Genomic DNA, 8,071 nt, shown 5'->3' on the forward strand with positions numbered 1-8,071 from the left:
GAACGCTCGTGCAGTGTAGACAGCCGGCAAGTTTTTGCTGAAGATCGGACGTAGCCTGAGGTGGCAAAATTTGCAGATGACACAAAACTGCTCAATATAGTTAAGACCAAATAAGACTGTGAGGAGCTTCAAAAGAATCTCACCAAACTAAGTGATTGGGCAACAAAATGTCACATGAAATGTAATGTTGAAAAATGTAAAGCAATGCACATGGGAAGAAAATAAATCCCAACTATATATACAATATGATGGGGACTAATTTAGCTACAACTACTCAAGAGGCAGATCTTGGAGTCATTGTGGATAGTTCTCTGATATCATCCACTCAATGCGCAGCAGCAGTCAAAAGTTATTGAATAAATGGCTAGTATAAACTATCTACCACCTCCAGTAACCTCTTACCTGCTCCTCTGGAGTTGCATGTGCTGTTTAGAATTTGATATCTTAACCCTCAAGGCCATAAAGTGAGATCTGCTGGATTTTTAGAGTATTCACTCTATTTTTAGAGTATTTTAGAGGAAAGAACTGATTGGAAACAGAAAGCAGAAGGAAACAAATTTAACTCATTCTGTTTCCTTGCCTTTCTTCCCCTGGACTGCACAGGTGTCACACAATTGTCTCTAATACCTCCAGGTTTAGCTTGCTGTTACATAGATTCAATGTTTTTCCTTTTTGTTATGGTGAATAACTCATTTCAAAGAAGTATAGGATCAGAAAACTGGGGTTATAGAACACTTTGCAAAAAATGACCAAATAAACTCTGCAGATCTCTACACTAAAGTGCATGTGTGGTGGGGAGGGCGGGGGAGGGTTGTATGGCATGATTTTGGGTGTTTTACTCATAGTTGAGCCTTGGCAGATTATGAAGTACAGAGCTGGGGCAGAGAGGGCAAAATATAAATGAGAAGTGATAGGTATTGCCCGGAATGGGAATGTAAGAACTCTTAGTGCTTAATAATGTTTTCATCTTCAAATCACTTGACAGGCATCAATTAATCATTATAATGCATCATCCCACTGGATATATATGTATGTATTATTAACCCCCACTTTAGCTGGGGAAACTGAGGCCAAGAAGCTACGTGTACTATGTGGGTGTAAGCCAGGCCTGGAACTGGCGTGCCCTCTCATACCCAGACCATCTGACTGCTGCATCTGCTGCTATCCTGCAATAGCAGATACAAATGTTAGTGTGGTCTATAAAACCCTGTGAAGGGTGGGTGAGCAGAACTGAGATGGAGAGGATAGTCGAAGAATGGAATTCTAGCCATGGAATTAAGACAAATGCAAGCAAGCCTGCAGAATGAGCAATAATTCAAGGAATGATTATGTACACTGAACAGAAAAGACACAGTAGAAAAGGACTGGAATCTCTTGCTGTTGATAAATTCATCAGACTAGGTATTTAGAGCTTTTGGTTTCTTTCTGGATCACGTTCAACACATGCTGTTAGCCTTCTGCACCTATCCCTTCCTTTGGGGACCAGCCCCTTCCAAGGGAGGACAGGAAAGTGACTTCCCTCTTCTCCCATGATGAAACCATACTCTGCCAAATGTGCCCCCCTCCTGCAGACATCTGGGGAAACTGTTGGCTACACTGAAAAGTGGCTGAGCAAACTCTTTGCTTCTTTCACTGAACACCTGAGTTCAGTTTCAATGGGTTGAGAGTGCAGCAAGGGAGGTTTAGGTTGGACATTAGGAAAAACTTCCTGTCAAGGTGGTTAAACACTGGAATAAATTGTCCAGGGAGGTTGTGGAATCTCCATCTCTGGAGATAGTTAAGAGTAGGTTGGTAGACATCTATCAGGGATGATTTAGATGGTGCTTGATCCTGCTCTGAGGGCAGGGGACTGGACTTGATGACCTCTGGAGGTTCCTTCCAGTTCTTTTGTTCTGTGTTTCGCCCACATCCCTCTCCCCCATCCAATTTGCTATCACATTCAAGGCACCTAGGAACCAGGTACATTCTGAACTTAAGACTCCCGCAGGAGCTTAGTTCCAAACACATCACCAGATACCCATCTACCTACAGCTGTAGGTCAGCTCCCGGAGCCAGCCTTCTCCTTGCCTTTCTCGCCCACTAGAAGGCGCTGTCACATGGGACTCCGATAAACTCCCTGCGGATTCGGTTTCACTTCGATTGAACTGGCTCTCCGCGAGGTCTCTGTTGCGCTGGGAGAGGATCGGGTTCCTTACGCCGGAGCCGGCTGTGTTTCCTGGGCCATATTGCTATGGAAACAGCGCTAAGAAAGAGCGCGATGTATGTAGGTCATAATCTCAATGAAGATGAGAAAGTTTGGGAGGGTGTGTGTGTGGGGGGGGGGGGGGAGTTGCCTGGGATTCTGAAGTGGAAGGGGGGGCTTTCGCATCAGACACCTGCAGGGGGAATAACACAGACGGTCTCAGACACAGTGAGTAATAGAGACCCACAGACTGCACATGGAGAGCCAGAGTAGAGTGAGGAAAATTGTGTGTGTGTGTGTGTGGGGGGGGGGGGGGTATATGGCAGCGGCTAAAAGTGTCCAAAGTCTCTCTTTCTCTCTCACACACTCTCTCTCCATCCCTCTCTTCCCCATCTGTGCAGCCCAGCTGAGGGAACACGTCTGGGAAACAAACTTGGATTCGGACTCTGGCGTTGACCTGGTGGAAGTAGAGACCGGACAGACGGGGCTTTGAGCCCTCTGCCCCCTTTCTCCATAGGAATGAAATACACCGAAAATAGGGCGACCCTCATTTCAGTGGAACCCGTGTTGAGTCTGCGAGCCGCCCCTGGCTGCAATGCAGACCGTGCAGGTAGGTCTGAGCAGAGCAGAGCGGAGCGGAGCGGGCCAGCTTTCCTGCACCCGGGGCTGGAGCAGCGTGCACAGTGGGCGTGCTGAGAGTTGTGGTACCCAACTGTCGAGTCTAAGTCTAATGGACACCGCTTCACATCAGAGGGTGCACTCCCCCCCCCCGACCCCCCAGCGCACCCCGAGTCCCAGCGCCGATGCCCATTGGATTAGCCCAGAGCGCGTTCTCCGGCTCCAGTATGAAAGCACACGCTGCTGGAAAGTGATAGAAATGTAGCCGTGTTAGTCTGGGGTAGTTGAAGCAAAATGCAGGACAATGTAGCACTTTAAAGACTAACAAGATGGTTTATTAGATGGGAAAGGGCAACCGAGAGTGTTAAGACATCATCCAGGGGCGGGGGAGAGGAGGGGAAGCGGAGCCAAGCGTAAGAAAGAGTAGCCTAACTCAGAGCGGAAAGCATGCCTTGATCAGCGTTTCAAAGTTTATACATGTGTCATCGGAGGGGTTTGTTTTGTGTCATAAACCACAAGGCGGAGGGCTGGCGTGCGTCTAGGCACGGAACACTCAGCTCAAATTACAGGCTTCGCAACGCCATAAAAGCCGACCCTGTGCCTACTCCTTCGCTCACATGTTAACCTCCCATTCCCCCCCCCCCACTCCCCGTGCAAATACAGAATGTCAGTCGAGAGAGCAGCCCCCATGCCTGTCTTTCAGAGCAGAGATGGGGACAACTTCCGCAGGGGGAGGCTGAAATAGGGGCATGCTCTCTGCAAAACCACCACTCACTGGCAATCCCTAACCAGGGGGAATCCTAGTCCAGAAAGATTTCCGACGGGGAAATACTCCTCCCCCAGTCTAGAACTCATTCCCTTAATCGAACCTGATCAGAGGAAGTCAGAGAGGAAGGGTGAGGGGAGAACACCTGTTTACACACAGCCTGAAGGGGAGATATATTACCTTATTCCTATATACAATCTGGCCAATTAGTGCCTGATCCAAAGCCCACTGAAAGAAATGGAAAAAATTCCCACTGGCTCCAATGAATTTTGGATGAGCCCCGTGTAAAATAACCCTGACGGTCTCTCTAGTTGTGACATTTTAATCCCGCTGGTGCTGGCTCTCATGCCGTGATAAATGAGTGTGCTGTGATATGACATGGACACAATCCCTCCCTTGCAAGACAAGAAGCATCTAGCTATCTGTCAGAAGGAACACAATGTCCCGATGGAACTTGCTCTTTAGTCTTCTGTACAAATTCACACCCCCCGGGAAGTCTGCCCTTGTCAGTTACATAAGAGCGGTCTCATTAATATCAGGCTCTTTGAAAGTCTTTAATTTGCTGGAACAGCAAAGCGGAGGCCAGAGGGAGAGTTTTGTGGTGGCCGCATGGAGGCCAGGAAAATGGGCCCCCAAACGAAGAATTTTAGCAAGCCTCTTTTGAGATCGGGGGGAAACGGGGGAGTAATTTGAGCACAGTTGAACCCAGTTTAGATTGATTTTGAATCCGTGTGTCATTTACAGCAGCCATCATCGGCTTTAAACTTGTCAACTCTACAGCTTGATTTCTTTTTCAGGGTGGCTTCATCAGCCTTCTCCCGGCAATAACACCCCGGTCTCTTGGGTTATTCGGTGGCTGCAGAAAAGGTGTGCAGCGGACAAAACCATAAACAAAGCTGTTGGTTGCATGTACCGGGGACTTCCTACTCCAGCATCCTGGACACACAACACCCTCTCCCTCGTGCGGCAGCCTCAGCTTGGGGCTGCTGCAGCATTTGCACCACGGGCTTGATGAGGAAGAGGAACGGAAGGGGGGAGGGCTTAGACGGCCAGGCTGCACGGAGAAACCGAGGAATCTTTACAGCAGCGGTCAATGGCTGTTTACATTTGAACAGGTGGCGGAGGGCCTGGTGGCGGGAGTGGAAGGGCCAGTGCACTTCTGTGCCTTGGGGCTGCGGAAGGAGCTGGTAACTGAGAGATGGATTGATGAGCCAGAGAGACACACGGGACCTCGGGTACCGAGAGCTAGCATTTCGGAGGCGGATTCCCCCCCAGAATTCCGGGTCTGGGACCTTACTCCCTTGCGATATGCGTCTCTCTCCAGGTCCTCCTTAGTCACCATACCCACACGTGGCCATGGCCAGAGACAGACTACGTGAAACGTAAGGGCACAATCCTGCTCAGTGCTCAGCAAAGGCTTAGCCCGTGGAGATCAAAGGGGTTGACAGGGCATGATCTGCCCCCACTGCCATTCATTCCCTCACACCGCACCATTTTGGTGGCTTCTTTCTGACTTTCCTCCTGCAAGGAGCAGAGGAGGAAGGGGGGGGGGGGCATTGCCTCGCGTGTGGAGTCGTGGGAGGCAAAGAAGTCCTGTTCAAAGGGGAATAGAAAGCGCCCGGGAAAGACTGTGTTACGACTGGGGTGACTAGAGGCTTTGCAGGTATACACTCTGCGTCACAGCGGTACCATCTGGTGGATCCCCGCCCCCGCGGGTGTAGACTCCGACCCCAATCCTGCCTCGGCTGCGCCCCATCGCAGCACTGCGAAGAGGCGCCGTTCGAAAAGGGGATTCTCTCTCTCCGTTTACACCAGCTGCGGAGCTGTGCGGAGCAGATGCGATCCGGCGGGTGGCTTCCGTGGCTTGTGATCCCACACATCGTTTCCCGCAATCGCACCTTCACCTCTCGGACCTGCTGCCTCCTTCCCTCCCTCTCTCGCTCTCTTCCCCTTTCACAACAGCTCCCGGGCCCCGTCGGTCTTCCCACGGATCGGAAAGTTTCAAAGATAACACCCGCCACAAATAACCTGTGCGCGTCCACAGCTCCACGCGCTCCCCTCCTCCTGCCCACTCCCGCTCTTTGGGGGCATTTAAACAGAGCTGCTAGCGCAAGTGGAAGAGCATCGAGGCTGGCTCATCAATTAGCTGGCTGATCTCTCCCCACTCCCCACGCGCGCGTTTGTAAAAATCCGCGCGTCCTGCGCGTTACATGTCCCCCCCTGGTATCCGAGCCTGCGAGGTAACTCCCAGACTGTCTCTAACGCGTATCTCTGATTGCACCTCCTCATTTTCCCAGCCCTGTGTCAGGGATCGCCTCTTCTTCCCACTTCTCTGCGGCTCCCCTCCCACTGCCTGGCACACATCTGCTACCTTCTTTTAACCACCCTGGATAAAAGCGGCGTCCTGCGGTACCAAAACAAAACCCCTTTCATGGAAAGGGCAGGCTGGATTATTACCTACCGGGGAAGTGGCAAATAAACATGTCACCTCTCTAGGCAGGAGTGACACGGAGCCCCGAAAATACCAAGCCTCGTCGGAATGCCGCAGTTATATAAAAACCCGTGGATGCTTCTTAAAAAGGCGAGGGAGTCTATCATGAGGTCCCTACGTCTCTGACCGTTTTAGCCTCGCTTTTGGGGCTAAATCCGACCAGACCGCTGTCTGTTTGATGCAATCGCTCCCCCTTAGCCCTCTAGCCACTATCGTCCTCCCCTTTGAGCAGAAGTTTCCTTTGGCCACAACATTTTTTTCTCCTGGAAAGCAAAATGAGAAGCAGCTGGGTTCCAAGTCAGCCCAGGAAGGGGGCATTCAATAAAGCAAAGGCAAAGTGGCAGCCGACACAAAGGCATCCTCCTTACCTGGCATGCTGCTGCAGGCACAAGAAGTTGCATCCTGTCCCTCCGCAGGCGGTTTGCTGGGGAAAGCGACTGGGAAGTCCACCCAGCCCTGGAAGCCAAGAGCCAGCTGCACACGGTCAGAGTCCAGTGGCAGCCTCTTTATCTTTCCCTTCCATATCTTCGAAAGGGGGTGGGCTCGGGGAGGGGGGGGGGGCCTAGATTAGTCGGTGCTGTGATACTGGGAGAAAGAACAACAGTTTGAAAGCTTCGGACAAGAGGTGGGATGGTCCGCGCTGATCGAGTTTGTCACACACACACACACACACACGCACGCACACCCGCTCGGCGGCTCCTGGCACCGGGAAGCCTCCTGCCTCAGCTCTGCCAAGTTTAATTGCTTTCAAAAATAAGGTCGAGCCGCCGTGCTATCAAAGCGGGCTCTATGGTTCAGACAACGCTCGGAGAATTAAAAAAGAGCAGAAGCTGGGGCTCGGAAGCGGGTCGCTGATAATTCAGTCTTCTCTGCGCAAAGCGCTTGGAGGAGCAGCGAAGACGCGCAAAGTGCTCGCGCAAAGCGTCCTCGTTAGCCCAGGAGTTCGAGTCCTCCAGCAGCCCCCTTGGTGCGGTGTGTGCGTGTGTTCGATTAGATGCAAGGGGCAGGCAGTTTCTGCAGCGCACACTTACCATTTTCTTTCAATATGACAGGATTAGCTGCTGTTGAAGGCTCTCCTCCAATAAGATCAGCACTGCTTTCTGATTTGGTAGCTTTGCTGAATAGAAATTACTGCTTCTTGTTATCTCTCCCCGCACCTCCCCCCCCCCCTCCTTCTCCCTCATCAGAAGTCTTTATCTACAATGTGCACATCAGAACCGAGGGGTTTTTTCAATTACTTTCCCCCCTTTTCTTTCCCCACAACCCTTTTTATTTCTGGTTGCGCTTGCAATTCCCTCGTAGCTGTAAGTCTCAACCAATGTATAGGGGAAAGGAGATTTTGCTTCTTGATTATTGCAATCAGAAAAGTCTCTGTGCACTGGGGGGGTGGGGAAGTGTTGTTACACTAACTCCAGTTGCGTTTTAAAACATGTTATCGTGCTGAAATATTCACGGGATGTTGTTTCCTTGGCACAATGACAAACGAATTAGGGAAAGGAGATACATTCTGCAAACAACAGCTAATTCTCCTTGGGTGTAAAACATTCCCTTTTAATTAATAATAATTAGGCTGAGAAGTATTTACTTTGCTTTAGGGAATTTGCCAGTTCAGGGAAAATAATCTAGCTATGAACATTAGCCGCTCTGGAAACCAGATATTGATTCATGTGGATTTGAGTTATGGGGTGGGGGGTGGATTTTGCCTTCTGGGGGAAAATACTGGGCGTGAGTAACTAGAAGAGGGGAACCAATCGGCTCTGTTATCCAAAGGAACCTATGTTGTAGGACAGACCTGAAGCGAGAGTGAGAGTTTGTCAAGGTGACATCAGTTTATATCTTGGTTTATGTGCCCAGCATTTTGAAAGTCTAGCCAATAATCCCAATGGTTTAGATCAAATAGCTAACCCGGAGTTAGAAGGGCCTACAGCTTTTAGAACAGGATCCCAGACGATGTACTGTCAACACAATACAGCGCACCCTGAACTGGTTACTATTATTGCGATTACCGAGGCCT

At 50.3% G+C, this 8,071-nt stretch overlaps 1 protein-coding gene across 2 annotated transcripts in view; it reads right to left on the minus strand.

Annotated features, from left to right (window-relative positions):
• The window catches only part of CHRM2 (cholinergic receptor muscarinic 2), a 135,874-nt gene extending 128,808 nt beyond the window's left edge, over positions 1-7,066 (minus strand). The window contains exon 1 of one of the 2 annotated variants that reach the window (XR_012906703.2): positions 6,426-7,066. The gene's annotated coding sequence lies outside the window, so the exon portion shown is untranslated. The remainder of the gene's footprint in view (positions 1-6,425) is intronic. The other variant, XM_075940154.2, reaches the window with a different exon arrangement.
• Positions 7,067-8,071: the final 1,005 nt, after the last annotated feature.

Source organism: Pelodiscus sinensis, chromosome 1 (assembly GCF_052426305.1).
Source record: "Pelodiscus sinensis isolate ZL-2025 chromosome 1, ASM5242630v1, whole genome shotgun sequence".
NCBI lineage: Eukaryota > Metazoa > Chordata > Testudines > Trionychidae > Pelodiscus > Pelodiscus sinensis.